Source organism: Notolabrus celidotus, chromosome 17 (genome assembly GCF_009762535.1).
Source record: "Notolabrus celidotus isolate fNotCel1 chromosome 17, fNotCel1.pri, whole genome shotgun sequence".
NCBI classification, from domain to species: Eukaryota; Metazoa; Chordata; class Actinopteri; order Labriformes; family Labridae; genus Notolabrus; species Notolabrus celidotus.
Window position 1 is genome coordinate 29,949,851 of NC_048288.1, and position 27,832 is coordinate 29,977,682.

Here is a 27,832-nt window from a genome sequence, read left to right on the forward strand (position 1 = left end):
GTCCCTGTCTACAAACCCCCCGAGAATGAAAAGAATCCATTCTGCCCCTGTTCTGATTTCTACACCTTTCTGTAAATGTGTGTGAAACGAGCCGTTTCAGACTTCAGTGTTTTTGTTACGTAACAACAATATCCGGTCTGTCACGGAGTCAGAGCTCGGAGCTTGTTCAGCCCATAGACTGTATAAAATACAACTCAACCCCTCCTCCGTTTTTCATTCCCTGCACACATGTGTGCTAACAAGGAGCTTAGGAGGGAGGCATGCTAGTTGTAGGCTGTCTTAATAAACACAAAGGTCGGTTTTACTCCCCACGTCTGCAGATTTGAAGATCTAGTGGATGATTTTTATTTATCATGGATAAGTGCTAGCGCTAGTTAGCATAGCTACATAGCTACATGTCGTAGCTGTAGCTGTGTACCAAGACACACGACGACATACTGACAAATAAAACAACAAGAAACACTAAATCTGTGACCAATCCTTCAGAAAGGTCCTGCTGCGCCGAGGCACATCCACTTCCTGAGGGGGCGTGGTCAGAGAGAAAACAGACTGTTCTGAGGAGGGCTGAAGAAGAGGGTTTTTCAGGCAGACCAAAATCTGATTTCAAAGTGTTTTTTTGAGCATAAACTTTAAAGACATGTTTTGGGGACCTCTTAGACCAATATATATTGATGAAAAAAGCGTGATATGTCACCTTTAAATATTTTATTGAACAATCAATTCTTTCATTGAGGAACAAAAACATGAATGTTGAGTTAAATGTTACTCATCCCCCTGACCAAACCCATTCAAAAATGAACAAAAATGCAATCCCAACAAAGTCCCACTCAAAATGTTAAATGAAAAGAGCCCCTCTCCCTCCAACAAAGTCCCATTCAACATGCAAATAAAAAAGCATCTTCCCTCAAGCTTCTCAAGCCTAGCCTCTGCAATGGGCTCTTCCTGGGTCTCAACAACATCCTCCATGTCCACTTCTTTATAATCCAACTCCGACTCTTCCTCTTCAGTGTCACTGTCCAGCCTTGTTGAGGATGGCTCTGTTACGGCTTGAGCAAAAGGACCAGGACCCAAATGCAGAGTACAGAGAAAAAAATATTTATTAAGCAAAAAACCAAGGTTCAACTAAAGCGCCTTGCGGGTAAAAACAACTGAGAAAAAGTACAAAACTAGGAGTAACACAAAATCACCCAAAAAGGGGGAAAAGGTTCTATCAAAAAACTTACAAACGAAAAACTAGGAATCAATCCTCTGGAAAACACTCGAGATAAGTTCACAGAAAACTTGGCTTGAATCTCCTCAGGAGCAAGGCTACAACGGGACATGGAGCATGTGGCTAGAGGAAATAATCTGGCACTGGAGGAGTGTTTGGTGGCAGCTTAAGAAGCCAGTGCTGATGAGAAAATCAGGGACAGGTGTGCCTGATGAGCCTCACTCCTGAGGAGACCGGCCCCGCCCCTACCCATGCAACCTGCAGGCAGAGAGAGAGAGAGGGTTAGGGCAAATAACAAAAAAATCAGGACCATAACAGGCTCTGTGTCAGGCTGTCAGTGATTGTAGGGGGCGTGGTCTCAATAGCCCTGCAGTAAGCAGTGTGCTATGTGCATGTGATTGAGGAATAGCAGAGATATTCAACTGTAGTTGCATGAAATCTGGTTGTTTTAGTCAGGATTATGCTAAAATATATGTTCCCCGACTATATTTAAGTTCCCTATTAAGAGCCAGCCTTCAGTTTAGTAAATTCCTGGTTTATTCCCTTGGAAAGTTTCCAACTTCAAAAATTCCTGGAATTTTGAAACCCTTGTAAGCGCCAGTGATGAGGGCGCTGATATTGAAGTTGTGAGCTCAACCAGTGCAAAAGAAAAATCATTAATGGACACGGGTCCTAAATATTTTAAGATTCAAATCCTACAGAATCTGAAAGCTGAATTTCTACCCCCCATCTTCTGTTTTGACGACTCTAATATTCTCTGCAGGTCAAAACAGGGAAATAAAGTCAGCCATGGTGAATAAAATAGAGATATGCGAGTAAAAAAAAAACCTCTCCCTGCCCTATATTTAATGATTTCTCTCCCTGACACTTTTTGTTTCTGCACCTTTGACAGCTCATACGAGCATCATCCTCTTTTTTTTTCTTCTTCTTTGCCTTCATTTTTTTTTATTGCCTGTATATCTATCTAGGTCTTCCTTGAGTTTCATCTCAGTCTGTGTGGGTTTACCATGCCGCCTTAATTGTTTTCTCATCTCTCTCTCTCTCTCTGGGGATGTGTAGGCATGGCCTTATTATCCCGCCTGATCAATGTGATTTATAGGTTTAGGGAGCGAGACATGCAAACTTTCTCATCTCCTGGGGATAAACCGAAGAAATCAATCACACACTCACTCTGTTTGTGTGTGTTTTTTTGTGTGTGTGTGGGCCCCAATCCAGACCTGAAAACTGCTTTCTCCTGAGACCATCATGGAGGCAGCAGCACTCTTTTTCTTTTCTTTTTTTACCCCTTACACATAAGCTACCATCACACACCTGAAACACAGTGAAACACTTCGGTTATATCTTCAGGAGACTTAACCCAGGAGTTGAAATGTTCTGTAATTTGCAGCGCCGCAGATGTTTTCCTCGTCAACGTACCCACTCCACCCCTCGTGAGGACGACATGAAACCGTACAGCTGTGGAGATAATTCCCACAAAGATTTGATGATTGTTGTCTTTTTGTTTTCAAAGAATCGGGCTTTAAAGCTGGGGTTGGTAGTCTCGGTAAAACTAGCATGAATTTGAATGTAGCATGTCTTCAGGACTCCGTCTAACCCCTCCCTCCCTTCCCATCGGAGCTCCTCCAAAACGACGCCCCCCCCCCTAGCTCACATGCACAAGCTGATTCATGACCATATGACGGTGACCGATTCAAAACCGGTCCTCACCAAAACATTCTCATAGTGAAAGTTAAAAACACAAACAAACATGGCTGCTGTTAGCACTCACAACTGTCATGCTAGCATTATCCAGTTGTACCGGTCAGGGGCGCCGCCAGGGATTTTGAGCCCCATGAAAAAATATCACATTGGGCCCCATCACCAAAGGCCACAAGAACCCTGTGCAACTGCTCAGTCAGCATCAAAATATCTGATATTAAGGTATTATTTGAGTAACCTGTGACATTAAAACAGACTAAATCACTCAATGCTTCAACCTGCCCAGCATTTAAAACAGACTACAGGCTGTAGCTTATGTAGCTTAGCTATAGCTTTGTAATAGAGGCCTTTGTAATAGTACAGATAGAGAGAGAAAAAAGAGATTCCCACAGACCTCCTTCATTAATGCTAATTGACATGCTACGTTGTTTACCTTCTTGTTCATTGGGTTCGGGGGAGTTGTGGGGAGACTGTACAGTACCTGCTGACATATCAGCTGCTGAGTCTGGTAGGGAGGGCGGGGAAATCATAGACTGTAAATAAAAATGGACAGCGTTGCTCCGCCTCTTCCCGTTGTACGGTTCTGAAGCCAAAAAATCCCTCTCCTGGGCGCCGCCATTGTGCAGTCAGAGCCTGTGAAGCCTTTGTAATAAGCTCCGCCCTACAGCGTAACGTCACAAGACGCTGTGTGTCCTTTGAAATTTCCCTCTATGGTGGCTGTGGATCAAAGGAAACAGGAAGTAAACCCCCGTTTTTTAAACTTTAATAACCAACGAAGAAGAAACTTTTCAGGAAAAAGAGGCCTTGGACACAAAACAGTCAAATACTAACTACATATCACCACAGCATACGGATCAGAGAAACATTCGTACGACGTGTATTTATTTTTTAAAGTTTGACTGCTCCCCCAGTTTTTGACCTATACTGCAGCCAGCCACCAGGGGGCAGACGCTCCACTGAAAGCTTCACTTCCAGCCAAGCCGGATGAACCCCTGGTCCGGACAGACGCAACAGGACATCTACATTTCTGTAGGACTTACTAAATGTCATTAATTCTTCTGCTTGTCAGAGCCCCGTGGTGAGAGCTTTTTAGACTTTGATCCGGACTACAGTCCTGAGCAAAGCCCCTCATCAGGTCAGAGGGCACAGGCCCGAGGTCGAGCGAGAGGGGCAGTCAGTAGAGTCAGGGGAAGGAGAGGCAGGGGGCGGGGAGTGAACGCCAGGGAAATGTACGTGCAGGAGGCGGGCAGAACGGCAGGAAGGGATTTGATTGGTTTAAGATTTTGGAACCCAAAAATGGTGATTGGTTGGTGTTTTCCCAGATTTACTCCAGCTGTAGATTGCAGCTTTTTTACCCTCTTTTTTAAGAACACATCATGTATTGATTACCATCAGGACATAAAGATAATTTTAACCAGTATAACAAAAATTGATCTAAATCTGAACACCAACCCCAGATTTAAGGCGGCGGCGCAGCAAGAGGCGTCTTCCATCGAACATATGAATAACTCAGAGACAATGAGCCTCTCACTGTCTGAACTGTATATTGGATTAAAGTTACTCTGATTTCCTGCTCTTTAATGATGCATCACGCCATGCACCTTCCAGACAGGTGTGTGTGACGTTAAATCAACATGAGGCAAGCTGTGTTAGCCACAGCGGGGCCTCGTGGGATCGATATCATGCAGTTTAGCTTTCACAATAAGCCCTGGGGCTAAACAGAGGAAGTGATGTGTAACGCATGTAAAACACTCCTCATCACTTCCAGCTCGACTCGACTCTGAACACACAGACGGGAAAGGTCAGATTTTTTAGCTTCCTGTTGCTTCAGGTAATGTTACCGACTACTAGTCCGACCGGTTAGTGCTGGTAACCAGACTCCACTCTGTTTTCATGGTGTGTTTATGCTTTCAGTCACAGGCACTGTCCTGTTCTGTGAATTTCTCTGAAACGGGGAACAAACAGATGACCTGAAAGCTGCTGTTGTCAGAATTTGATCAATCTACTCTTCCTGCCTCTGACGGCCAAAATCCACCAGATCTGTGTCCGGTCCTTATCAGATATCTTCATGCAATTTCATCTCTGAGATGTCACCATGCAGAGGCAGAGCAATCTCAACAGAGCAGATGGAGCGGGACAGGAAGTCAGGCACCAAAACCAAACTAAGTCTCAACAAAGGTTGAATGCAACAAAAATGGACCTTTTGTGGCTTTCATGGGGTCATCCCTATGTTCCCACATTTCTAGGACATTTTCAAAATTAGGTCTTGTGTTCCTACATTTCCCTTAAATTTAAAGTTATATTTTTTTGGCCTTTTTGCCTTTATTTGATAGGACAGCTGAAGAGAGACAGGAAATGTGGGGAGAAGAGAGCGGGGGAAGACATGCAGGAGATCGTCGACCGGCCGGGAATCGAACCGGCGACCCCTGCGATGAGGACTGTAGCCGCTGTACGTGGGGCGCTTAGACGGCAAGGCCACTAGCGCCCCAATTTCACTTAAATTTAAGCCTTATCCTCCCACAAGATTTTAGTAAGATTTATGAATGAATGAGTAATTTCATTTTCATCAGCAGCAGAATGTTGGAACATAGGCATGCTACCACTTTCATAGACCACTCAGGCCAAATTCCACCAGATCCGTGTCGTCACAGCTCCGGATATGATAGGTTTCTATTCTAGTCAATGTGTTAACTTCCACTGGATCCTGCTCCGTTGCGTTCAAGCAGAGGCAGAGCTACCTCAACAGAGCAGATGGAGCGGGACAGGAAGTCAGGCACCAAAACAAAATGAAGTCTCAACAAAGGTTGAATGCAATAAAAAATGCACCTTTTGTGGCTTTCATGGGCTCATCCCTATGTTCCCACATTTCTAGGACATTTTCAAAATTAGGTTTTGTGTTCCTACATTTCCCTTAAATTTAAAGTTTGGTTTTTTTTGGCCTTTTTGCCTTTATTTGATAGGACAGCTGAAAAGAGACAGGAAATGTGGGGAGTAGAGAGCGGGGGAAGACATGCAGGAAATGGTCGACCGGCCGGGAATCGAACCGGCGACCCCTGCGACGAGGACTGTAGCCGCTGTACGTGGGGCGCTTAGACGGCTAGGCCACCAGCGCCCCAATTTCAATTAAATTTAAGCCCTATCCTCCCACAAGATTTTAAGTAAGATTTATGAATGAATGAGTAATTTCATTTTGATCAGGAGCAGAATGTGGGAACATGGGAACGCTACCGCTTTCATAGACCACTCAGGCCAAATTCCACCAGATCCATGTCCGGTCCATCTCAGATTCGTCACAGCATCAGATCTGATAGGTTTATATTCTAGTCAATGTGTTAACTTCCACTGGATCCGCTCCATTCCGGCAGGTCGGAGTCCTCCGGATCAGACACACAAGACTTCTATTTGTGCCGGATGCCGGAGCACGACGCATCAATCTCAACAGAGCAGATGGAGCGGGACAGGAAGTCAGGTTTCACCAAAACAAAATGAAAACATCTGGTTAATTTTCAGAATAAAACACTCTGTGTTATCACCAGATCGTATTTCACTTAACTACAACAACAAACCAAAGTCATGATGAGCGGAGCCAGGCCTGGAGTCAACAGGTCAGAGGTTTTCAGAGGACCAGAAAGACAACATGGATGAGGAGAGGAGGAGGAGAATCCTTGATTCAGTGATCTAGTGAAAGTCTAATGTTACACATAATTTGACACTGACGTCAGAAAACCGCTGCCTTGCTTGTGCACCACTCTCTGATGCAGGGAGCACAGGGACAACCCAAATATCTGCAGAACAGCTAAGGTAAGAAAGTAAATATTTTGAATATTCCACTTTAATCAGATTTGGCTGTTAAATAAAGTCAGGTAGAGCTCTTAAGAAGTGCTAAGCAGGATGCATACTGGAAATGCCTCTGCCTGTGTTCACAAAAAAATTTAAGAATCCTCTCATTTCTTAGCTTTACAGCTTTTACCTAGAAGTCCTTGACAAGGAGTGATTTAGAAATATTCTTAGAGCAACTCTCTGCAAGGAAGGGACAGAAACGTACTCTTGTTTCTGGCTTTATACCTTTAATTAGAGAGGGTACGACGGTTTAAAAAGCAAGAACAGGGAGAGAGAGAGATTGGAGTGACATGCAGGAAAGAAGCAGAAGGTTGGAGTCGAACCCGGGCCGCCTGCTTGAGGACGACAGCCTCTGTACATGGGGTGCAACTTAACCACCGTGCCAAACCAGCGCTCCAGGGACAGGAACTTTTATCAGATCAGATATAGTTTGATTAAATATCCGCTGAATGAATCGATGCCATACTTTGAAAGTATGCAGGCTGCAGGAAACTGCTCATCTCCAGTCGTCACATAACTTCCTGTATATCACTTCTCTCTCTGGCGGTGTTGCATTGAGAGTAAAGACTCCAATTAAAGCATTAAATGAACTCTATCATTTATTGTTACTGAACATTCCTTCTCTCTTGTCCCTTCTGCTGTCTCCTCCTCTGCCTGAGAAACTCTGAAGCCTCTTAAAACACTGCCTTTAACAGCTTTTCACCTGAGGAGCTCTCTTCAGGGTGAGGACGCCTCGAGAATTTCTTTAATGGGAGAAATTCTTAGTTTACTGAAGTCAAAGAAATTCTTAATCATGACTTTTCTAAGGCGCTGATCTTTACACAAGGACGCTCTGTGAATGCAGCATACGGTTTCTTGGTGCTCACTGTGAGCTAAACATTACAGTATCATCAGCAGAAAAGTGACCCCCAATTTATACAGGAAGCTTGTGCATCGCTTTCCAATAGAGTGAGTTTGATATTAATAATTCTGAAGCAGTTATCATCTTAAAGTGCTGTTGTGGTCGACATGGATCATGGGCAAGTGGCTGTTTTGTAGCTGTTAAGAATTGCATCCATTATGAATGAGTATTTCTGATTTATACAATCTTTTAAACGCTCGGGAGTCCATATATGGTGTTTTATTTTGAAATTGAGCGGATGTTGTAAGCAATCCTTGTGCCTGACTTCCTGTCCAGGTCGGTCCTCTCTGTCCAGGTTGATGAGTGCTGGAAAATAGACTCAACGCATGTCAGTAGTGGAGCGGTGCTGGGGGAACGCTCCAGAGATGGAGCTGAGACACGCTGCGGCACGCTCTTTGTACACATGAGCATTGACTAGAATAGGAACGTATCGGCTGCACAGTGGGCAGCGCTAGCGTAACACAATGTGGCACTTCCTTTGAAAATTGGGAGTTACACGTTTATCTCAGTAACTTTTTATGGCATGAAAAAGTTCTTGTCTCGGACACAAATTTGTACTTTATGGCTTTTTATGACTTGTATGCTGATGATACAGTGGTACAGTCCTCCCTCGCACGTCTCCAGTTGGTCCAGAATGCAGCCGCTCGCCTTTTAATTGGAGCACGTAAAAGGGAGCACATCACGCCCATTTTAGCCTCCCTCCACTGGTTGCCTGTGCATTTTAGAGTCCATTTTAAGATTATTTTATTTGTTTTTAAATCTTGAAATGGTCTCGCCCCGCCCTACCTCTCTGAGCTGATCCATCTCTACGCCCCTGCTCGGTGCCTCAGGTCAGCTGATCAGCTGCTACTGGAGGTACCGAGGTCCAAGCGGAAGCTCAGGGGGGATAGGGCTTTTTCTGTCGCTGCTCCCAAACTGTGGAACGATCTTCCTTTAGCCGTCAGACAAGCCCCCTCACTGTCCACTTTTAAAACTCGTCTTAAAACCCATTTTTATTCCCTGGCTTTTGACTCAGCATGAGACCCTGCTCTTGTTATAGTGCCTTTTTATTTTTATTTTTATTTTTCAACTTTATTTTATCTTATTGTTCATATTGATTTTATGATTTTATTGTTTGTTTTTATCCATTATGTTTCTGTACAGCACTCTGTTGTTCTGCTGTTGTTCTTAAAGTGCTTTATAAATAAAGTTGAGTTGAGTTGAGATACTGTAATGTATAACTCTGACTGTTCATCACTTTAAGGTGTGTTCATGCCATTAAGAGTTACTGTTACCTTCTGAGAACAACTGAGGATTTTTAAAACAGTACCTCTGCACACTGGGTCAGTTACGTTGATTTAAAGCTAGGGTTGGTAGTCTCGGAAAACCAGCATGAATTTGAATGTAGCATTTCCTCAGGACTCCGTCTAACCCCTCCCCTCCTCCCTCAGAGCTCCTCCAAAACGACGCCCCCCCCGCTCACATGCACGAGCGCCGCTGACTTGCGACCATATGATGGTGACTGATTCAAAACCGGTCCTCACCAAAACATTCTCATAGTGAAAGTTAAAAACACAAACAAACATGGCTGCTGTTAGTACTCACAACTGTCATGCTAGCATTATCCAGTTGTACCGGTGACACGATATCAGGAGAAAAGTTATAACACATATATAACACTGTAACAGCTCTACTGTTTGTTAAACCTGTTCAGTGTAGATGTTCTTAATTCCTACAGTGTTGACGGTCAGTGAAGGCATCAGGAGAGGTGTAGAGAGTGTGAGCGGGAGAGAGGAGAGACAAGAGGAGAAGTTCTTCATTCATTCAAACATTGATTGTTGTTTTGTTGGTTGGCGTGATCACGGCCGACAGTGAGCGGTTATTAAAACTCAACGTGTTCACGACTCGGCTCGTCATCACTACAGCATCCGGATGGACGCTACAGTACATCTACATTTTCTGTAGGACTTACTGAACGTCATTAATTATTCTGCTTGTTGGTGAGAGCTTTTTAGACTCTGATCCGGACTACAGTCCTGAGCAAAGCCCCTCATCAGGTCAGAGGGGACAGGCCCGAGGATGAGCGAGAGGGGCAGTAAATAGAGTCAGGGGAAGTAGAGGCAGGAGACGGGGACTCTGAGGAGTGCACGCCGGGGAAATGTACGCGCAGGAGGAGGGCAGAACGGCTGGATGGGATTTGATTGGTTTAAAATTTGGGGAGCCAAAAAACAGTGATTGGTTGGTGTTTTCCCAGGTTTACTCCGGCTGTAGATAGCAGCTTTTTTTCACACTTTTTTAAGAACACATCATGTATTGATTACCATCAGGACATAAAGATCATTTTAACCAGTATGACAAAAAGTGGATCTAAATCTGATTACCAACCCCAGCTTTAAACACAAGGATTTTGATCACAGGATGAGGTTTCTGTAGAAAAGACAAGTTAACAAATGCCCAACTTGTGAGCAAGGACCACTTTTGTTGTCTAAAACCTTCACCTACTGAATTCCAAGAAAATTCATAAATCATTACTTTTTCTAAGGCGCAAATCTTTGCACAAGGACTCTTTGTGAATCTGGTTTCTTGGTGTTCACTGAAACCTCTTTTTGACCAACGCGAACCGGGTTGTATTTCTCACGAACCGACACGGCACCCATTTGTTTTTCCACCAGCTCGAGCCCGTGGAAGAGGCATGTCATGATGTCAGATTTACATGACCGCTTTTCCCAGCAGCGCTAGCCAGAACATTCCCTCACAACAACAACGATAGCGGACAACGTAGCATGCTTGCTGGGGTTGCTCCAGGCTTTTCCTAATCATATGAGGGCAGGGAATCCATTAGTCTTTTTTATTTTTTTGCTGCAGGACAATGGCAGAAACACGTTGGTTTGTGTTTTTGATCATGGCAAACCAGCCCCCCGCCCTTCTCCCCTGATGTAAAGAGTTGACGCCGCTCTGGAACCGGTTTTCCCGGCCAGGAGCTGGTTCACTTGCAGTCGAAACACGAAAACCGGTACTCAATTGAGCGCCTGAAACTGCCTCGGTGTAAAAGGGGTAAGGGTGGGCACCAGCCCAGAACTAGAACCAGGTTTACGTTGGTTGAAAAGGGGTAACAGTAACGTTTTGCTGAATAAAAAAGTCCTCATGTCAGACGCAAATTCATACTTTTTTGGCTCTTTATGACTTGTATGCTGACGACACTGTAATGTATAACTCATGCCATAAAAAGTTACTGTTATCTTCCCAGGATGTTTAAAACAGCATCTCTGCACACTGGGTCTGATACGTTGATATAAACATGAGGATTTGGTCCCCTAAAGCTCTCACAGATCTAATCCTGATGACCCGACTTGTGAGTCAGGACAGCTTTCGTTCACATGACGTCAGAACTCACTTATACCCTGGCTCTCAGACTTGAACTGGACTCTCTTGATTTGTGAGACATCTCTGTTTCCTCATTCCCTCACAACAACAACGATAGCGGACAACGTAGCATGCTTGCTGGGGTTGCTCCTGGCGTTTCCTAATCATATGAGGGCAGGGAATCCATTAGTCTTTTTTATTTTTTTGCTGCAGGACAATGGCAGAAACACGTTGGTTTGTGTTTTTGATCATGGCAAACCAGCCCCCCGCCCTTCTCCCCTAATGTAAAGAGTTGACGCCGCTCTGGAACCGGTTTTCCCGGCCAGGAGCTGGTTCACTTGCAGTCGAAACACGAAAACCGGTACTCAATTGAGCGCCTGAAACTGCCTCGGTGTAAAAGGGGTAAGGGTGGGCACCAGCCCAGAACTAGAACCAGGTTTACGTTGGTTGAAAAGGGGTAACAGTAACGTTTTGCCGAATAAAAAAGTCCTCATGTCAGACGCAAATTCATACTTTTTTGGCTCTTTATGACTTGTATGCTGACGACACTGTAATGTATAACTCATGCCATAAAAAGTTACTGTTACCTTCTGAGGATGTTTAAAACAGCATCTCTGCACACTGGGTCTGATACGTTGATATAAACATGAGGATTTGGTCCCCTAAAGCTCTCACAGATCTAATCCTGATGACCCGACTTGTGAGTCAGGACAGCTTTCGTTCACATGACGTCAGAACTCACTTATACCCTGGCTCTCAGACTTGAACTGGACTCTCTTGGTTTGTGAGACATCTCTGTTTCCTCATTCCCTCACAACAACAACGATAGCGGACAACGTAGCATGCTTGCTGGGGTTGCTCCTGGCGTTTCCTAATCATATGAGGGCAGGGAATCCATTAGTCTTTTTTATTTTTTTGCTGCAGGACAATGGCAGAAACACGTTGGTTTGTGTTTTTGATCATGGCAAACCAGCCCCCCGCCCTTCTCCCCTGATGTAAAGAGTTGACGCCGCTCTGGAACCGGTTTTCCCGGCCAGGAGCTGGTTCACTTGCAGTCGAAACACGAAAACCGGTACTCAATTGAGCGCCTGAAACTGCCTCGGTGTAAAAGGGGTAAGGGTGGGCACCAGCCCAGAACTAGAACCAGGTTTACGTTGGTTGAAAAGGGGTAACAGTAACGTTTTGCCGAATAAAAAAGTTCTCATGTCAGACGCAAATTCATACTTTTTTGGCTCTTTATGACTTGTATGCTGACGACACTGTAATGTATAACTCATGCCATAAAAAGTTACTGTTACCTTCTGAGGATGTTTAAAACAGCATCTCTGCACACTGGGTCTGATACGTTGATATAAACATGAGGATTTGGTCCCCTAAAGCTCTCACAGATCTAATCCTGATGACCCGACTTGTGAGTCAGGACAGCTTTCGTTCACATGACGTCAGAACTCACTTATACCCTGGCTCTCAGACTTGAACTGGACTCTCTTGATTTGTGAGACATCTCTGTTTCCTCATGCCGCTGAGCTCATCGGAAACACTCCTCAGCCTGCGGGGAGACAAAAGCAGCGCTGGATGATTTTGATCTGTTTTCCTGTGACTCAATAATCTTCAATTAACTCCAATTAGAATCGTCAAAGGACAATTAATCATTAATAAGCCCAGGGAGCCGGGTGGTAAATATTTACTTATTCATCATACATATTTCTTGTTTTGCTCATGCTTTTTTCATGAGCCAATTTCCTCATAATGCGAGCTCATGTGTGCAGCATTTTAATCCAACATTTGCCGTCCCCCCGGTCGCACATTCATCATGGATGTTAGAGACGTAATCTCCTTTTTCATCCCGGCTTCAGACAGTCTGTTGATACGATCCAGAGGCGAGCGGGCACCACAAAGTTAATGGACTATCACTCCCCCTAAAAAGAACTGATTGTACTATTCAGCAGGGTCCCAAACACTGTGACAGGGGTCACCAGCAGAGCCAGAAGAAACCCAAAACTCTGGGATAAGTGAGTGGGGGGGTGAAAGAGTGTGTTTATTTAGAGTCCTGCGGGTTAATTTGCTGCCTTTCTCTGCTACGATTGCCGTGTCTAAACATTCATGAGCCGTGCAGGGAGGGATGGATGGATGGAGGGAAGGAAGGAGAGAGAAGGGAGAGGAGGGGAACGGTTGTAGCTACAGCGCAGCGCTCAGACACAAGAGGGAGAGCTGGAGAGGAGGCAGCTGCTGCGTGAGCTCGTCCTCTTCGCAGATCTGAGCAGGTAGAGGGAGAGAAAGAGAGAGAGAGAGAGAGGTGGAGAGAGACAGAGAGAGAGAAAGGGAGGGAGGGAAGAAGTCTGTCTTTTCACCTGAAGATTACTTTGTCTCACACTTCTCTCACCCACAGCGCTGGAAGGCAGGAGCAGGAAGCACGGAGCGGAGTTGATCAGGAGGTGCCGGCTCTTCTTGCTCTGTTGTTTTTTTCTCTTTTTCCTTTCTGCATGGGAGGTCAGCTGGACCGCTGACCGCATGAGCATCTTCACCTGGAAAGACTGAGAGAGAAGAAGAGGAGAAAGTGGGCACCTCAAGGAGAGGTACAAAGTGAGGGAACTGCAGCAGAACCTCCGGCTGCAAGGGAGGAAAAGTTGGACTGACAATCTGCACCTGCAAGCTTTGAAAAGGTAGGATTACATCTCTACTTTTTTTCTTCCCTGTCATGCATCTGATAAATCTGGTGCCTCTTAATGTGACTTAACTTGTTCAAAGGTAAGTCTTGCAGTCTGTGCTTAAATCTGACTTTGTAGGTGTGACAAATCAGAGCAGAAGCTGTTTCATTTGTTGCTTTGAACTGAGGGTGAAGAAGAAGAAGAAGAAGAAGAAGGAGGAGGAGGAGGAGGAGGAAGATACGCAGCGACAGAGCAGAGAGTAAAGAGGGAAATCTGGACGAAAGATGGAGAGATGTGTGAGAGAGAAAAGGGAGTTAAAGTGGGCAGTGGGCAGTTGGCAGAGGGGGAGGGAGAGGGAGAGAAAGACAAGTGTGAAGGAGAGTTGGAGACAGAAACAGTGAGTAAAAGAGGAGTCTGAAGAGAAGAAGAAGAAGAGGAGGAGGAGGAGTGATGGAGGGCTGGAGTGGCCGTGGGGGGCTCGCTGGCAGCCGACTCAGTAACCAAGGCAGCTGACATGAGGGAGAGCCAACAGGGGACAGTGGGATTTCTATTTTTCACCCTCGCCGAGATGCGCCAGGGCTCTGCCAAGTCCCCTGCCTCATCCCCCCACGGATAAAGATTTCATTGTGCCGAGCCGTGACCGAATTCATTAAGCATCAACATGTACTCTCCCCTGGCCGCTCTCGACTCTCTCCTCCTCCTCCTCCTCTTCTTCTTCTTCTCTCCCCGAACTCCTTCTCTCCGCTGATACTCACTCTCCTGTCGTCTGCTCCTCCCCTCGCGCCTTTATTACTCCCGGCTCCTTAATCAGCTCCACTCCTCCTGCTCAACTGTTGCAATTTGTTAAGGCTCAGCAGAGGATAATGGACAAATATGGTTGGATTTTTCTGAGGCAGTGTTTCCATTAAGATTGGGACACTCCTGGCAAGACTGGTTAAGTTTATCTGCAGTGGATGTGGTGCTCAACACGGGGTCACTTTGTGAGAGCTTGTTTGGGGGTCTCAGGGAGATTCAAAGGAGGCAACTTTGCAGGAATTTGGGCTTCTTCACTTCCATATTAAAACCCAGAGGCTGTTTAATCTGTATATAGCAATCAGCGCCGCTTAATTCATGTTTTTGGGCACATTATAAATTAATTTATGGGAGCAATTTAGAGTATCGTATCTCGTTGTGTTGTTCAGGGACAAAAACAATCTGTGAGGTGAGTTTCTAATTATTCTGAGCACAAACAAAAACCTGCTTTTGCACATAAAAGTGGCTTTAATTCACAGTTTGTCCCTCTTTGTTCCTAAAAGAACAATTTTAACAAACAGAGATGTATCACATGTGACTGCAGTTCCCCCTCATGGAGCATTTTAGCAGCTTTCAGCATCTTGTTTTGGACTTAAAGGTGACATATCATGCAAAATGGACTTTTTAATGGTTCTCTACCTGAAATATGTGTCCCTGTCTACAAACCCCCCGAGAATTAGAAAAATCCATTCTGTCCCTGTTCTGATTTCTCCACCTTTCTGTAAATGTGTGCTGAAACGAGCCGTTTCAGACTTCAGTGTTTTTGTTACGTAACAACAATATCCGGTCTGTCACGGAGTCAGAGCTCGGAGCTTGTTCAGCCCATAGACTGTATAAAATACAACTCAACCCCTCCTCCGTTTTTCATTACCTGCACAAATGTGTGCTAACAAGGAGCTTAGGAGGGAGGCATGCTAGTTGTAGGCTGTCTTAATAAACACAAAGGTCGGTTTTACTCCCCACGTCTGCAGATTTGAAGATCTAGTGGATGATTTTTATTTGTCATGGAAAAGTGCTAGCGCTAATTAGCATAGCCACATAGCTACATGTTCATAGCTGTAGCTGTAGCTGTGTACCAAGACACACTGACAAATAAAACAACAAGAAACACTAAATCTGTTACCAATCCTTCAGAAAGGTCCTGCTGCCTTTCTGGTAGAGGTCGGTTTTACTCCCCACGTCTGCAGATTTGAAGATCTAGTGGATGATTTTTATTTATCATGGATAAGTGCTAGCGCTAGTTAGCATAGCCACATAGCTACATGTTCGTAGCTGTGTATGAAGACACATGTCTACATACTGATAAATAAAACAACAAGAAACACTAAATCTGTGACCAGTCCTTCAGAAAGGTCCTGCTGCAGGCGCCTCTCCGTCAGGATCAGATTCTGGATCAGATTCAGAGGGTTGAAGTAACGCGGGTCTGTGAGCAGCCGTGTATATTCAGCCAACATGTAAACATTAGATCAACGTGCCGGAGAGCCGAGGGCACATCCACTTCCTGAGGGGGCGTGGTCAGAGGGAAAACAGAGTGTTCTGAAGAGGACTGATGAAGAGGGATCTTCAGGCAGGCCAGAATCTGATTTCAAAGTGTTTTTTTGAGCATAAACTTTAAAGACATGTTTTGGGGACCTCTTAGACCAATATATATTGATGAAAAAAGCGTGATATGTCACCTTTAAAGGCCCTGTGAGGAGTTTTGAACTGGCTGAGAAACAGACTGAAAATGATACTGATGCCTCTTTATGACCTTCAATAGCAAACAAGTCCATCAGCAGCAACACTGACACCTTCTCTGTTGTAATTTTTAATGCCTGAAACCGCCCTGAGAGGGTAGGTGTCAGACCAGATGATGGACATCTTGCTTCAGAAACAGACTTTCTTTGACTGTTTTCATGGAAAATAATCACATTGGCTGATAAAGTTGACTGTTGAAGACAACAGGATGAGGCTTTTGTTGAAAACACTACTTTTGCATGTATAGGACAAGAGATAAGAGGTATCACTTTGTCCACAAGGGGGCGCCAGAATCGACACAAAACAAAAGCTCCTCACAGCAGCTTTAAGTCATTTTCAGCACAAGTGAGGAGAGAGAGCAGCCAGCTTTGGACTCTGCACATCAGCTGTTTATGGATAACACTTTAAGATGAGCCTGTGCATGACTCACATTGATGCTGCAGCTTTGTGTGGATAAGTTTGTTGTTTTTACCTCCTGAGAGTGAACATCCCTTCATCCTGTTTGTGGACGTCTGTCTTGAAGCGTTAAATTAGGCATTTCTGGGTTGTCATCTTGGTTTTCATCAGGCGGTAATGACACTGGAGCAGAGTCTTTACACTGGAGCTTACTCTGCTTTATGTTTACAAGGGCTGTCATGATGTCAGATCATCACCTCTTGATTATAGTGGCTGAAATAATTCAGGATAATGATATTATCAAACAGTTAATGAAGAAACAATGATATCAGTGAAGTTAAGGAAAGGCAACAGAAGAGATATTATCATATATTTCTAATTCTGTTCGAAGTCATGTTTTAGAAGTGACAGAAACTTCTAACTCAACAAATTCTTGCTCTTCTTTTTCCTGTGAAATCCAAAATAAAAACCAAACTGTTGGAGGAAACTTTCTTTTCTGATTTGAGCTGCAGGATTAGCCCAAAACTGCGGTGAATGCTGGCTAGCTAGCTGGTTACTGAGTCTTCTTCTGCTGCTGCTTCATCTGTATCGTCCTTCGGTATTACTGCATGCTTACTTTTAGTACAATGTTAATATTTAGTTGATTCATTTAATATTGATAATAATTACTTTAATTATTATTAGTATTATTTATTGTTTCTAATTAAAGTAACAATAATATAATATAATATAATAATTATTATTCTATTTAAATTCAAGTAAAATAGATAATTTAAATTAATTTAATAATAATAATAATATATATAATTATTTTGTATTATATTATAATTATATTATTTATTTATAATTTTCCAAAATACAATAATAATTGTAAAGATGTGTCTTGAGTAGCGATATAAATTAGGGACAGTCAGCTAGTCTTGTTTCCTCTGGTAGGCTGGTCTACAGTCGTGGGGGCGTGGTTATCGTCAATACTATAACATTATGAAAGCTCTAACATATATGTTTACTTTACACTGAATGCATCATAATCTACAAAATTAACATTATAAAGTATTTAAAAAAGACTCAAAACTGTGTCCTAGACTAGTCCACAATTAGTCCTCCAATTACCACAGATGGAGTCGCCCCCTCCTGGCCATTTGTAACAATATTGGCTTCACTTTTGAACACAGATGCTGCACCCACTTTTCAGTTAATGCTAACAACTCAAAGGTTGTGATAGCAGTGGCTTCGGGTCTGTTATGACACTATCCCTCTCAAGCCTTGAGTCTACATGTCATATGCATCTAAGCTCACACCTTTAACTCCTCAACATGACCCATACTCCTGCTGGGGGGGTCCCTGGGGGGCCACCAATGGGTCTTGAGATGTCTTCCAAGTAATCTAAATTTACTTATTTTACCCATTATTGTAAAAATATAGACACAAATAGTTACATTTGAAATAAAACCCTACAAATAAGTACATTTGATTAGTTTTCTGCCTTTCTTTGTTGCCTGATGACTCCTAAAGGAGTCATCTGCATGTTGGGAAGAGCTGATCCCAACACGGTCTCAGCAGATGTGTGTCTAACATGAGTCTGGTCCTGCTGGAGGTTTCTGCCTAGGGTTGGCAGGTTATTTCACATTAGCACAGGAAACATAGCCATAAGATTTAAACTACTTTTGAAGTATGAAGTAAATGAAGTGTGAAGCAACATTTAACCACTTGGAGGGACAGTTGGGGTCTCAAGTCTTTGGCACCTATATTTTTGGGGGTCGTCTGCTCTATGAGACGAAACCAACATCAACTTCAGGGTGAATATCACAAAGTTGTGATGCTAGATCAAATTCTGACTCCATTTTCTGCCATTTCTTCCATAATTAACTGCAAAATTGTCCAATTTAAGTTCCCAGGTTTTTAGCATCAGCTTCCAGGACTACATTTGAGGCATCTCAGCCCTGAGACATTAAAGCTGGGGTTGGTAATCAGATTTAGATCCACTTTTTGTCATACTGGTTAAAATGATCTTTATGTCCTGATGGTAATCAATACATAATGTGTTCTTAAAAAGAGTGAAGAAAAACTGCTATCTGCAGCCGGAGTAAACCTGGGAAAACACCAACCAATCACCGTTTTTGGCTCCCCAAATTTTAAACCAATTAAATCCCGTCCAGCCGTTCTGCCCTCCTCCTGCGCGTACATTTCCCCGGCGTTCACTCCTCCGAGTCCCCGTCTCCTGCCTCTACTTCCTCTGACTCTATTTACTGCCCCTCTCGCTCGTCCTCGGGCCTGTCCCCTCTGACCCGATGAGGTGCTTTGCTCAGGACTGTAGTCCGGATCAGAGTCTAAAAAGCTCTCACCAACAAGCAGAATAATTAATGACGTTCAGTAAGTCCTACAGAAAATATATATTTATTGTAGCGTCCGTCCGGACGCTGTAGTGATGACGAGCCGATTCGTGAACACGTTGATCTTTAATAACCGGTCACTGTCGGCCGTGATCACGCCAACCAACAAAACAACAATCAATGTTTGAGTGGATGAAGAACTTCTCCTCTTGTCTCTCCTCTCTCCCGCTCACACACTCTACACCTCTCCTGATGCCTTCACTGACCGTCAACACTGTAGGAATTAAGAACATCTACACTGAACAGGTTTAACAAACAGTAGAGCTGTTACAGTATTATATATGTGTTATAACTTTTCTCCTGATATCGTGTCACCGGTACAACTGGATAATGCTAGCATGATAGTTGTGAGTGCTAACAGCAGCCATGTTTGTTTGTGTTTTTAACTTTCACTATGAGAATGTTTTGGTGAGGACCGGTTTTGAATCAGTCACCATCATATGGTCGAGAATCAGCGGCGCTCGTGCATGTGAGCGGGGGGGGGGGGGGCGTCGTTTTGGAGGAGGAGGGGAGGGAGGAGGGGAGGAGGAGAGTCATGAGGAAAAGCTACATTCAAATTCATGCCGGTTTTCCGAGACTACCAACCCTAGCTTTAAGTCCTTTTCACAAAGGAAACCATTTATACCCAACCACAGATTTTCCATTAGGAGTTCAATAAAACAAAATATTGTGGTTGTAAATGTGTGAAAACAAGTCCCAGATCATGTTTGAATATTCCCTCGTGGATTTCCTGTAATTATCACAGCTGACTTTAAGATTCTACTCAACCAGAAGGAAGCATTAGAGAGCAGTGAATGACTGAGGTAGGAGGGAGCTCGTGTTAAGTGAATCCATCACGCTATAGTCTTTTCATGCCTCCCTACACACTGAAGACGGAGTCACCCCTTTAGCTAAAAGGCTGGTAAAAGGCTCCGTATTGTTTCCAAGACGTGAGACACTTTGCTCGTGGTGGAATCAATAGCCCAGTAAATTCTTAATTGAATGACTGCGGGGCTCGGAGCCTGATGGTGCTTTATGGCCCACCAGACGGCCCCTTTGAGAGAAGGAGGAATGACAAGGACCCTGCTGGCATTGTTGTGGTCTGGGAAACATTCGTGTCAATCAGCCCCGGCCTGGCAGGCAGGCGACGGCGACAGCGGCGGCGGTGGGAGTGTGTTAGCGCTTGTACACCTGCCATGTTACGCTTGAGCTGAGCCCGGTGTCGTATGACCTCCAGGAAGCTTTTGTTCCTTTTTGAAAACACTTTTTTTTTTTGGGCTCATTTGATCACCACACAGCATGTTTGTCTCAGCGTTATTCGACACCAGGGAGATGTCACCCAGGTTAAGAGAGGTAGAAACCTCATCTGGAAGGTTTCAGGGTAGGAATCAGTCGACGTAGACGTATGTTTTCGGTACACGAAACTCCCTGGTCGTACTTTGCAGCAGAGAAGCTTCTTTTGTTGGAGCTGTAACTCAGCTGTCTGAGCTGTTGATGGATTGGATGACCTCTGGTTTCCACTTCAACACAAGCACAGCACTACAATGCACACTTTTGGTCAGCTTCCTGAGTGGCGTCCGTGTCCCTGATGGAAAATGAGTTAAAGCTCTGAAGCGGAAATAGCTCAATGTGTGAAGTCTTGATCTGTGGAACTGAGCTAATGAATTCTTAGCTTTCAATCTCCTTTTTTTACCTCCTATTAAGTAAAGGCTGATTTATACTTCTGCGTTGAATCAACGGCGTACCCTACGCCGGGGATCCGCGTAGCTCCCGTACCTACGCCGAGGCCTACGCACATAGCTGACGTGCACCTCCTCCAAAATGTAACTCCCCGTAGAGCCGACGTGGACCGCAAGCCCTGTGATTGGTCCGCTCGACGGCTTTGTCTTTCCCGCATTTACAACACTTCCGGGATCCCGGACATCGGCCGCACAATTCTCTCACAGCTCTGGATTGTGTAGAAGTGTTGAAAAGGTCAGGTTTTAGAGGCTGCTTATCACAACTAGAATTATCGGCTCCCTTCAAACTCAACATTTACTCACCTGTTGTCTGTTGTTGTTTCTAAATCATGGATGCTTTTGAACATTTCTTGTCACTGGAAGATTTTAAGTTCCAGTCGAAGGAGTTCTAACCATCCTGATTACGTTAATATTAGGAGGAAATTAAGATGATCTGTCAAAGTATGACATTTAAAAGAAGTATGCAGTCTAATTTAAGGATTCGTCTGTCATCTGTCAGTCCGGTATGTTGAAGCACTGTAAACAGAACAAACTCGGACAGAGAGGTGTTTTTGTTTTCAGGTTGTTTGTGAACACATCAGACCTCTCCGGTTTGTTTCCCTGCAACAGTTGCTGCATGTTCGGTATGTGCTCCGACTGCTCTCCTGTCCACAGTGAGGACCGCGGAGACAGACATTTCATCCCTCCCATCAGCTTCATTTTTAAAATTGATTTCCACACGTGGCCTTGGACGATTCAAATTTCCTCCTGAAAAACCTTGCTCGAGCAGCGGGGAAGAAACTGGGGAGAATCAATTCAAATTAATTTCAGAGATGAGGACGTTTCTGTCTATTACTTTGAGCAGCTCTCATTTTCAGAAAGATCCATTGCCTGTGAGTCAGTTCAGTGGGAAAAAAGGAGTGAAAACATGATTACTTTCTTCAACCCATGAGGGGATGAAATAATTCACTGTCTGAGCTCGGAGGGAGTCGCAGGAGCAGCTTAATGAAATGAAAACCTGCGTCTTCTGCTGCATGATCAGGCCCGGGCGATGAGGAGTTTATTCACACTAACACACAAACAATGACGCACGCACACGCATATATTACACCCTGACAAACATTATTGTACTGTACATACACCGAGGGGGAAGCAGAAGTGTTGCCTTTGTTTAAAAAACGCAGAGTGCCTCGGGAATGAACTTATTACTTGCTGTAGGTGTTCTTTAAGGCCGCGGTGTGCCGGCTGGGTTGCTGCTGACAATTTAAATTACAGCTGTATTTTTAGCTGCTGCCTTTTATTTGCCCACTGTGCCTCTTTTTAAACTTTAAGTACTGAACAGATTCCTCTGGAAAACTGCTCCTAGGAACTACTTTCTTTTAAAAAGAGCACACTTTTTTTGGGAAAAGTTTGAATCTTTGCTGAAGTTAGTGAGATGAGTTATCCATCTTGCATTTAAAGAGATCTTTTGAAGGTGGAAACGTTGGTGCATTGATAGTGGCAGGAAGTGAGACTCAACCACGTCTCAAATGATGCAAAAATATGCATAACTCTTAACCATAATATCTATAAAAAAAAAGGAACCTCCAAAAGAAAGTGCTGTAAAATGAGCTTGTTAGAATCGGTGTTAATGGGGGTCTTTCTGGCTTTTGGGGCCGGCCTCCAGTGGACACTCAAGGAACTGCAGTTTTTTGCCCTTTTGCCTTGGCTTCTCTTTGGACACTGATGGTTGCCTCTGATTTTGATGCGTTTCCAAATGTGTTAGGTTAATTCAGAGCTGATACAGTGGGGAAAATAAGTGTTTAAAGGTGACATATCATGCAAAATGGACTTTTTAATGGTTCTCTACCTGAAATATGTGTCCCTGTCTACAAACCCCCCGAGAATGAAAAGAATCCATTCTGCCCCTGTTCTGATTTCTCCACCTTTCTGTAAATGTGTGTGAAACGAGCCGTTTCAGACTTCCGTGTTTTTGTTACGTCACAACAATATCCGGTCTGTCACGGAGTCAGAGCTCGGAGCTTGTTCAGCCCATAGACTGTATAAAATAATACTGAATCCCCCCTCTGTTTTTCATTCCCTGCACACATGTGTGCTAACAAGGAGCTTAGGAGGGAGGCATGCTAGTTGTACGCTGTCTTAATAAACACAAAGGTCGGTTTTACTCCCCACGTCTGCAGATTTGAAGATCTAGTGGATGATTTTTATTTGTCATGGAAAAGTGCTAGCGCTAGTTAGCATAGCTACATAGCTAGATGTCGTAGCTGTAGCTGTGTACCAAGACACACGTCGACATACTGACAAATAAAACAACAAGAAACACTAAATCTGTGACCAATCCTTCAGAAAGGTCCTGCTGCCTTTCTGGCAGAGGTCGGTTTTACTCCCCACGTCTGCAGATTTGAAGATCTAGTGGATGATTTTTATTTATCATGGATAAGTGCTAGTGCTAGTAAGCATAGCCACATAGCTACATGCTCGTAGCTGTGTACCAAGACACACGTCGACATACTGATAAATAAAACAACAAGAAACACTAAATCTTTGAAGATCTAGTGGATGATTTTTATTTATCATGGATAAGTGCTAGCGCTAATTAGCATAGCCACATAGCTAGATGTCGTAGCTGTAGCTGTAGCTGTGTACCAAGACACACGTCTACATACTGACAAATAAAACAACAAGAAACACTAAATCTTTGAAGATCTAGTGGATGATTTTTATTTGTCATGGATAAGTGCTAGCGCTAATTAGCATAGCCACATAGCTACATGTTCGTAGCTGTGTACCAAGACACGTCGACATACTGACAAATAAAACAACAAGAAACACTAAATCTGTGACCAATCCTTCAGAAAGGTCCTGCTGCAGGCGCCTCTCCATCAGGATCAGATTCTGGATCAGATTCAGAGGGTTGAAGTAACGCGATCTCTGAGCAGCCGTGTATATTCAGCCAACATGTAAACCTTAGATCAACGTGCTGGAGAGCCGAGGCACATCCACTTCCTGAGGGGGCGTGGTCAGAGAGAAAACAGAGTGTTCTGAGGAGGACTGAAGAAGAGGGCTTTTCAGGCAGACCAGAATCTGATTTCAAAGTGTTTTTTTGAGCATAAACTTTAAAGACATGTTTTGGGGACCTCTTAGACCAATATATGTTGATGAAAAAAGCGTGATATGTCACCTTTAAAAAAGTATCTTTTGAAAACTCCCACTGGGGAAGGTTGGAGTCACAGAATATGACTTCCTGGCAAGACAGCAGAAGCTGCAAATGTGGAAGCTTCATAAAAAGTAGACTGTTGTATTCAATCGCACGGATGGTCTTATTATTGTTGCTAACCTGTGAGTATCGCATCCCTTTGTGTTGTCACCTGCATGTTGGGAAGAGCTGATCCCAACACGGTAGGTCTCAGCAGATGTGTGTCTAACATGAGTCTGGTCCTGCTGGAGGTTTCTGCCTGTTAAAGGAAGTTTGTCCTTGCCACTGTAACTTGCTAAATGCTGCAAAGTGCTCTGCTCATGGTGGATTAAGATGAGATCAGACTGAGTCCTGTCTGTAAGATGGGACTGGATCTGATCCGGCCTTGATGTTGGGTCTTTTTTAATAATAGAACATAGAGTACAGTCTAGACCTGCTCTGTTTGGAAAGAGTCTGAGGAGAACATAGACGGCCTTAGTCTGTGAGGAGCTTTAAAATACCCTTAAGAAATTAGATTTCAATCAACCCAAAACATGTGATTAAAAGCAACCTTCAAACTGCAGGTCATGTGGTTTGCTAGGTGAAAACAAACAGGATGATGTCAAACATGTTGCACCTTCAGGCTCTTACTATCTTTAAAATCTCACCAGCTTTATTTATACAACACCAAAAGTGCTGATTGGAAGCCTGATGAAATATTCTCCCTACTCAGTCACACTCTGGATTACAGCTCAAGGAAAGCTCCTCGAATATATTCCCAAACTATGATCTGCAATTACCTCCAAATCAACCAACCCCCTATTGATTTTTTTTAACAATCTGTCTGCGAGGCGCAGGCGAGAAATAAACAGGCTCATCGACCTTCATCCAAGGCCAAAATAAGCATCACATTGCATAAAGAAAACAGCGTGACCTTGGTCCTGGCAGACAGTCATTATGTTTTATTGGCCCAAAAAAGGAGCCCAATACTCACCGATGTACTCTGAGCGAATAAAACGGAGCGCAGCCAGAAATGAATTATAGTCTCTGGAGTCTGTGAGCTCGAGTCAACTTTTTCTCTCCTTTAGCAATGGAGGGGATGAGCCGCCATAAATCTGACCCGCAGATCCATTAAGTTTCTGTACTCTGCAGCACACAGTATCAGACTGTTCTCCCTTTACTCACTCTGTCTGAGGAGTTTTAGACCGGCTCTGACGCTTCAAACCTTTAATGTTCATTCATGGTTTTAATTAAAGCGTTTAATCGTCTCTCTCTCTCTCTGTGTTTATTTTAAAGTAAAATTTGAAGGAATTAATCAAACAGGGCATTTGTCACGGCTCACGATCAAGCTGCAACCACTGAAAGCCCATGCTTAAAACTGCAGTTCATCGAGCGTCCACTAGAGGCTGGCTGCAGAAGCACCGGAAACCACATACACACCCATTCAAAGAAGACGATCTTTACAGCAGAAATAAACATGTTTACAGCCTGGTTCAAAAAACAGTTTAGGTCTGAACAGCTCATTTCTCTCTCGGCACACAAAGTACGAGGAATTCTTTTATAACCTGATATTAAACTTTCAAGTTTTGCCCAAATAAGGGCGTAGTTGACTTGATTGACAGGCGGGGCACCCTGTAGCTGTTAGCGAAAAGGCTAAAGGCCCGCCTCTTTACCTCCCACTAGCTTGGACGAAGTTAGGTTGAGTTCAGCATTTCCAATATGGCAGCCGCCGCTGACAGGCTTCAAAACAGCGCTTTAGGAACAGCTAGGTGACGTCACGGATACTACGTCCATTTATTATACAGTCTATGCTCACGGGCCCCAAACTGGCTTCGGCATTCTGCACACTTCTCAGAGTGCTTTGCAGGCTTTGACTCCAAGAGTCTAAGAGCATATTGGGGTGCATGTTAGGGTTGGAGAGAGATGATATCAGTCAATCGATCTTTATTTGAATAGCGCCAAATCACAACAAACGTTATCTCAAGACGCTTTTACAAACAGAGCAGGTCTAGACCACTCTATGTCAAATTATGAACAGAGACCCAACACCAAGACAGGATAAGGCTCAGTCTTACCTCACCTTAATCCACCATGAGCATTGCACCTTGCAGCATTTAGCAAGTTACAGCGGAGAGGACAAACTTCCTTTTAACAGGCAGAAACCTCCAGCAGGACCAGACTCATGTTAGACACACATCTGCTGAGACCTTGATAGTGGTCAGACGGATAGTAGCAGTTGTAGCAGCTGGAGTCTGGCACGTCCACAGCAGCAGGCCGTCTACGGCAGAGATCCAGAGGAACCTACGAGACAAGGGAGCTCAGGGACTCCAGAAAGGTCTATGGTTAGTAACTTTGATGGGACAGGAAGAGTTAAAGTGAGAGACAGGCAGAGAGAGGAGAGAGAGGGGAAGACAGGATCCCAGTGTGTCAGTCTAAAGGCTGATTTATACTTCTGCGTCTCCCCTACGCAGCAGGGGCTGACGCGGACATGAGCCCTACATACTTGTGCGTCGGTGTGTCCGTGTCGTGCAGCAATTCTCCGCCGAAACACTAGAGGGCAGTGCGGTCTCTCTGATAGCCGGCCGCCTGCTTCCGGCCCCGCTACGATCTCTGTTTACTTTTCCACAGAGTTTCAGAGCGTGTTCTGTTAATCTACAGCTGATACATGTTGCTGTTTATCATACAGACATGATTACATGAAGAACAGAGAGGAGGAGATGAAATACACGGTCGATGTGCGGCCGATGTCCGGGATCCCGGAAGTGTTGTAAATGCGGGAAAGACAAAGCCGCCGAGCGGACCAATCACAGAGCTTGCGGTCCGCGTTGGCTCTACGGGGAGTTACATTTTGGAGGAGGTGCACGTCAGCTACGTGCGTAGGCCTCGGCGTAGGTACGGGAGCTACGCGGACCCCCGGCGTAGGGTACGCCGTTGATTCAACGCAGAAGTATAAATCAGCCTTAAGCCTATAGCAGCATAACTAAGACCTGGTCCAAGCCTGATCCAGCTCTAACTATAAGCTTTATCAAAAAGGAAAGTTCGAAGCCTACTCTTAAAAGTAGAGAGGGTGTCTGCCTCCCGGACTACTTTTCTGCTTATTTGCATACCAGAAAAGAGCTATATTAATAAAGATTATTATTATAATTACAGTAGCAGAGGTGGACATCATTTTGTCAATGAATCGGTTCTTGTGCATGAAGAAATGGAGCTATAACAGGACTTCTTTGTAGTGTGCCCAAATGCTGAAGCGAGGATGGAAATGTGAAAGAGCAAATCAAATATTTCCAAGCTCCAGAAATGTTGAAATATAAAAACCTGAAAGTAGTCGAATGCAGCGCACACACTTTGGTAAAAAAAAAAAAAATGGACTTTGGTTAATTGGAGAAATAAAGTTTTTGTCCAAACTTTTAAGTGAGTGAAATCTGTTTCTGCAGAAGAGGCCATGGCCCCGGCTGATCCACTCGCTCTGAGCAGCTCTCAGCATAAAAGATCTTTGTTAGCAGGGTTCAGCAGGTTAGAGCTAATAAAGGAGAGTTTGTTAAAAAATGGCCTCTTTGTTACACTCTTAACAAAAAAGCAATCTGTTCCTCCTTGGTTCACGGCCGATTTTTCCATTACATTTCAAAAAAGAAACAAACATATGACACCTTTTTTTTTTTTCTGTGGATCATTTGTGTTCTCCTGCAGCCACTGGAGCTGATTCCTGCTCCTTTTCATGTCCAGGCTTGATGTTAGAGCTGTTACTGGAGTATAGTAGTAGTGTGTGTGTTATCTCCTTTGTCCACAACCTGTGAATGCATGTGTGTGTGTGTGGGAGTGTGTTTGCATTAGCGCAGATTGCTTATGAAATCTGACCTCTGGAAAAAAAAAAAAGTTTCCTGTCCGCATTCTCCTCCTAGAACTCCAATCCATTAACTTCAGGTATCAAATTCATCCCAACAGGTGTAGTGTGTGAAATGATACGGGCCCGTGGCAGCTTGCCACAGATGCCGGGGATGAAAGG

At 44.1% G+C, this 27,832-nt stretch overlaps 1 protein-coding gene across 1 annotated transcript in view; it reads left to right on the top strand.

Moving 5' to 3' along the window:
• The first annotated feature begins 13,187 nt into the window (after positions 1 to 13,187).
• The window catches only part of LOC117828633 (cadherin-20-like), a 146,058-nt gene continuing 131,413 nt past the window's right edge, over positions 13,188 to 27,832 (top strand). Inside the window, exon 1 of the mRNA XM_034705816.1 lies at positions 13,188 to 13,654. The gene's annotated coding sequence lies outside the window, so the exon portion shown is untranslated. The remainder of the gene's footprint in view (positions 13,655 to 27,832) is intronic.